Genomic DNA, 6,203 nt, shown 5'->3' with positions numbered 1-6,203 from the left:
ACAACCAGAGGCGGGAGGCAATACAGATTCAGTCCTTCTCTGAAGACTCCAGAGAAGTTACCATACGAGAGGACCGTGGAGGAAAAGCGAATATCGTGTGGACCGAAGTGACGAAATTCTTTGAAGGGGTGAAAGCAAAGAAACATCCACCTTCGGAGGAGAAGATAGATCCCGTGAAAGCGAAGCGCACTCTGGATGCCCTGAAGAAACCACGAAAGTCTCCGCCGAAAGCCAACTATGACCGCATTATTGAAAAGTCATTTCTCGAAGCGAAGCGGTCGGGAAGTACTAGAAGTGATGAAAGGTTAAAAGAACAACGAGCAGCTGGGAAAAAAATTGCCCAGCTCGGTGAACAAGCGGACCAATCGTGCCCCCCGCTCAAGGTGTCTAGCGACATCGTCGCTAATGATCCGAGGATGGTGCCCGGTTATAGCAATCTTGGAGATTACCTGCCCGACTATGTACATTATGATTTCTTGGAGGTGGACGAACACAGATACGAGTACGGGAAGCCTCTCGTCAAAGATGAAAAATCTCTAACAACGATGATGCGAAGATTCCATGATTGGTACATGAAAACCCGCAGAGAGTCTAGGGGGACGAATAGTTTGACGCTGTTCGTTAAAGAGGAGCATGACCTCGTTGGAATTGATCTATTGCATGTTCCATTTGAGGAGTTCTTCCAGTTTTTCAATCAAATGGCCCTCGATAAATTAACGGTCACTTGCTACTGTCTGTAAGTAGTACTATCTCTGTCATTAAGTCTCTATATATAGGTCAGCTCTTTCATTGCATGTATTTATAATTATCCTCACTATATTATATATGCAGATTGAAGATCGCCGAATTGAAGAAAAGACAAATCGGTGATATTGGGTTCATTAACACAAATCTCATAGATGCAAATGAGGTTAAATTTCATGCCAAAGATACCGAGGCCAACTTGCTACGATCGTTGGTAATAAGTGAAAACAAAGATATAATACTCTTTCCTTACAACTTCAAGTGACTGTTACTGTCTTGTGCATATTCAGTTTCTCTAATTAGTCCAGGTTATAGTAATGTAATTGATGAGTTATGCATGCGTGCACAGGTTCCACTATATACTCCTAGAGATTAAGGTTGAGCAGGGACTAGTAACCGTCTTAGACTCGAGACGAAAAGATCCTAAGGAGTATGCGGACATGACTGAAATGCTCGAGAAGTAAGTTAAATCGATCATTATCGCACCATATCAGCAACTTTGTTCATTTCCTGATATCAAGTAATTGTTTTCTTTGTCTGGCAGGTTTTGGACAAAATTCACCAAAAAGGCTCCGGGACTGCCGAAGAAGCTGCAATTTAGACACCCGAAAGTAAGTACTACTAGCATGTTCCGCGCATCTCCTAGTGATTCAAGCGCTAGTTTCATCAATACCATTTATAGCATGCTTGCTTATCAGTTTGATTGACCTCTCTTTCTTGTAAAGTGGTTGTGGCAGAAAGCCGGGAATAATAACTGTGGATACTACGTTTGCGAGTCCATCCGCCACATGACCTGTGAGCGGGGCTACTCTGACGAACAATATGAAGTGCGTAAGCAATAATGTTCACAATTTTATTTTATTACCATCATTTGTGTTGAGTTTCATTTTTATATATATATATATATATATATATATATATAGATTGACCCCCCTTATTCAAATTAGATCTTTCGGATGCGGGATGAACTCCTACCACCAGATCATATGCGAGCAATTCAAGAGGAATTGGCGGCATTCTTCCTTGACCACGTGATCGCTAAAGACGGAGAATACCATGTGGACCCTGAGTTCATATATAATTAGGAGATTATATTGTAAGAGATAATTATATTGTATATATGTAGCCAGTAGTGTCGGATAGATATACGAGAACTTGTTGTTCGACCAATCTCTCGGAGAAGGAGAGGTGGTCGGTATCACTTCTCTCTGTATGCATATGTTCATGATGATCTTCTGTTTCCTTCATTTGCTTACTAGCTAGCGTGTCGAGTCCTCTCTATACGTATATATAATACGTAGCGTACGTCGACCAAGCACGGAGATAAGAGAGGACGCTTCTCTCTATTAATTAGCTAGATAACACAATATATGAAACACCTAAATTAACCACCCAAAACCCCTAAACCACCCCCTTTTCAAAAAAACAAAAACAAAAACCTCAGCTCCTGCCAGCTGCTGACGCGTGGATGCCTATTGGTCCCGGTTTGTGCCACCAACCGGGACCAAAGGGCCTCCTGCCTGGGCTCGCCGCACGGGCCACTTGGAGGCCCATCTGTCCCGGTTCATGTAAGAACTGGGACTAAAGGCCCAGGGCATTAGTAACGACACTTTAGTCCCGGTTCAACAACCGGGACAAAAGGCCCTTAAGAACCGGGACAAATGGCCCTTTTTCTACTAGTGGTACCTCAGGTGATGCAGATACTTTGGTTTCAGGAGAAATATTTCTGTTCTCACACAGATTTGCAAGGCGTGCATAGAGCTGTACTTTGATAGATGGTGTAGTGAGCTCCAGACAACATTATTGCATAACAGTGTTTGGATAGCATGGGGCCGTTTCTCCATAGAATGATTCAAAATACCTTCTATATTTCTACACGACAAAAATAGATGACGAGTATTATCTAGAAGCCACTCGTTTTGATTTGATTCCTTAGTTCCAGCAACACATTCCTTTTCCATAACAGATATTGTAACATCATGCATGAGATCATGGATTTTACATGTAGTTCTGGGATAATACCTCATGGAATAATACCCCCTGAAGTCTTTACTTTCCTTTATGTCCAGAAAGAATGACCTTGAGGCAAGCTCAATAAAAATACGTTTTCCAATGGTTTCAAGACTATCTTCCTTGTGCTCTGGGATAAAGCCATTTGCGATCCATAGTCGGATCAGCTTGTCCACATCAATCTTGTAATCCTTTGGAAATACAGCACAAAAGGCAAAGCATTGCTTCATGTGTGATGGCAAGTCATTATAGCTAAGCTTTAATATTGGCAGAATTCCAGTTTCCAAAGTGCAAATGTTGCTTCTAGATGATATAGCCTTGCATTCTTCGATGCTAGTCTTGGTATGAAGTACAGAGCCCAGTGCAGTTGCAGCTAAAGGACAGCCAGAACATCGGCTTATAATCTCATCAACCATCTTGCTTAGCTCGACAGGCTTTTCTTTCTCCGAACTGAATGCTCTAGCCTCAATAATTTCCTTCACGAAGCAATCCTCCAAAATATTGAGATTGTAAGCTCTACATGCACCCATAATTTCAGCGACTTGTTTATCACGAGTTGTTGTTAACATTGCACTACCCATCCCACCATGTTGAAGACAGACCTTCAGCCTTTCCCACTTATAGACCTCTCTGTTCCACACATCATCCAGTACAAGGAGAAACCTCTGTCCACTAACCAATTTTTTAAGTCTCTCGAGTGGTGGTTTGTCTGTATCATCATTTTTGTTGGGAGATGCTTCAACTATACTCTTAGCCAGGGAGTTCACATCAAAAGTATCAGAGACACATACCCAAAGTAGCAACTGGAAATGCTTCTGAATTTCAGGTTCATTGTATATGAGCTGTGCTAACGTGGTTTTGCCAAGGCCACCCATTCCAACATGGGTACAATGGTGAGATCTGCATTGGTAGATTGACCAAATAGTGTATCAACAATATTCTTCTTATCTTTGCCTCTAGATCTGCCAGCAATTTCTCTTGGGTCGATGATAACATAATCTGTTTGCCTCCACTGCTTGGAGACTGGTGGTTGTGGTTGGTACTTGAACCCAAAGACCTGCATCTCTACTATGAGTACCTCGATGGCATGTAGAATCTCGCAAAGCTTGCGACCCATTTTGTAACGGAACACAACACGGTTGTGAGTAGGGAAGAGTTTGATTACATCGAAGCCGAGCTTGGTGCGGTGCCCATTCTTCTTGGCTTCACGTCGGAGTGCTTTGTATTTGAATTTGTCAAAGACTTCATTTGCCTTATATGCCACTATTTTGAGCTCCTGGAGCCAGGCTTTCGCACCTTCTCTGTGTGCTGTTGCCTGCTCCTCGGCGTCGGTGATGACATCGAGGATGGCCGGAAGCTTCCGTTTGAGAATCCTGTGCTGCTTCTTCATTCGCTCCATCACCTTGTACTGGACGCCTTGTTCATCAGCATGCACACCAGTGGCCGGATCGCCATGGTGGCAACCAGCTCCGCCATCGTAACGCTCACAGCTCCCGCAACACATGCAAAATACAAGAAAACACAAGCTAGTATAGTGCAGGATGGAGAAGAGAATGGTGTGGAGATAAACCAATTGGTGTTATTAACGATATGATGCATATTTCAAATGAATTAGATGGCAAAACCGAGGCACCAAAGACAATGCGCACCTCAATTACAAATTGTCCACTTGAATATATAATTTATTTTAATAAGTTTACACACTCCTCCGTTCTTCTTAGGATTAAACGTAGAATTTAATTCTGTTGACATATAAAACAAACGTAGAAACTATAAACAATTAGGAATGGCCCTGATGATTGAGATCATCCAGACATAAACGGTACACAAATAAACCAAGTGTGAGGCAACGACAGGCATGTGAGACAAGAGAATTACCATCATAGCAAGAGGAACGTAGATGTCAAATCATACATACTAGAACAAAGTTAACATGAATTTTAATGATGAAGGTTTTAAATTAGTCAGATGGTGAGATGGCTAAAGCGAGGCACTGACACCCATATGAGACAATTTGCACTTCAATTCCAAAGCATGCACTTGCAGGCAGCAAAAATATAATTACTTTAATCAGGTACACAATCCTAAGATGTTAGGATTAAACATAGAATTATAATATGTTGACACATCAAACAAACATAGAAACTAGAAACAGTTAACAATAGCCGTGATGACCGAGATCATCCAGCCATACACAGTGCTCAAACAAACCAAGTGGGTGTTATCAACAATGCATGTCTCAGATTAATCAAATGGCTACACCGAGACAGCGACAGCCATGTGAGACAAGAGCACTACGATTACAGCAAGAGGATCATAGTTGTCGAATCATACATACTAGGACAAAAGCTTACACAAATTTTAGCAATGCAGGTTTTAAATTAAAACCAAGGGACTCAAGGACATATGAGACAATTTGCACTTCAATAAGAAAGCCTCCACTTGTAGGCAGGAAAATAGATAATCATTTTAACCGGTTACACACTCCTGCGTTCTTCTTAGGATTAAATATAGAATTTTAAGGTGTTGACAGTTGACACATCAAACAAACGTAGAAACAGCTAGCAATAGCCTGATGATCAAGATCAGCAAGCCTTACACGGTACAGAAACAAACCAAGTGGGTGCTATTTAGGATGTAGGTTTCAGATTAATCAAACGGGTACACCGAGGCAGCAACGGCCATATGAGACAATGTGCACTTCACTACCCCAAGAAAACGTCCATTACAGCAGGTCAGAAAATGGAGTTCTTTCAAACATGATAAATGCACTACCATCACAGCAAGAGGATCACATATTTCAGCATACAGGGTACAGACTAGGACGAAAGCTAAAATAAATTTCAACAGAACATATTTGATGACAGTAAACTACCGTTGCAGCATTGTAGGCAAGACGGAGTTCACGAGCATACTATTTCAACCGCCCCATCTCACCTCTCTCGCTCTTTCCATAATACGAAACAATGCAACAGAAAAGGAAGGTCAGAAGAGAGTGGAGATTGGGGGTCAGCAGAGTACCATGAGCGGCGGACGGCAACGGCGGTGGTGGGAGGCGGGATGTGGGTTTGATGGGCGCGGAACGGAGGGTCAGGGCGAACTCCCTGCTGATGTTACCCACCGTCGTGTAGTCACGACACGAAGCGGTCCGGACGGTGTTGCATCATTTGTTTCCTCTTATCATCAAGGCTCCATCCACTTGGATTTCATCCCTATATATTCTCCCTTCCCTAAAATTTATTGAAAATATTTTACCTGGATGTTTACAATATGCAACTGTTGTGTACATACAGCCTGAGATGTGTTCTCGATCGGGCCAATCACAAGAACAATATGTAAGCTGGCCATTAGCGATGCAGGCACCGACAGCCGTCTGAGGCTGCGTGCGCTGCCATTACAAAATGTACACTTGCAGGCAGGAAGATAATTTTGTTTCAGATACGTTCGAT

General features: G+C 42.4%; 1 pseudogene; it reads right to left on the bottom strand.

Moving 5' to 3' along the window:
* Positions 1-2,420: 2,420 nt before the first annotated feature.
* On the bottom strand, positions 2,421-4,209 carry LOC123183457 (putative disease resistance protein RGA3; annotated as a pseudogene).
* Between the last annotated feature and the right edge of the window lie 1,994 nt (positions 4,210-6,203).

Source organism: Triticum aestivum, chromosome 1D (assembly GCF_018294505.1).
Source record: "Triticum aestivum cultivar Chinese Spring chromosome 1D, IWGSC CS RefSeq v2.1, whole genome shotgun sequence".
NCBI lineage: Eukaryota > Viridiplantae > Streptophyta > Magnoliopsida > Poales > Poaceae > Triticum > Triticum aestivum.
Note: the sequence above shows the minus strand (reverse complement) of the source record. Positions and strands in the feature narration are given on the sequence as shown.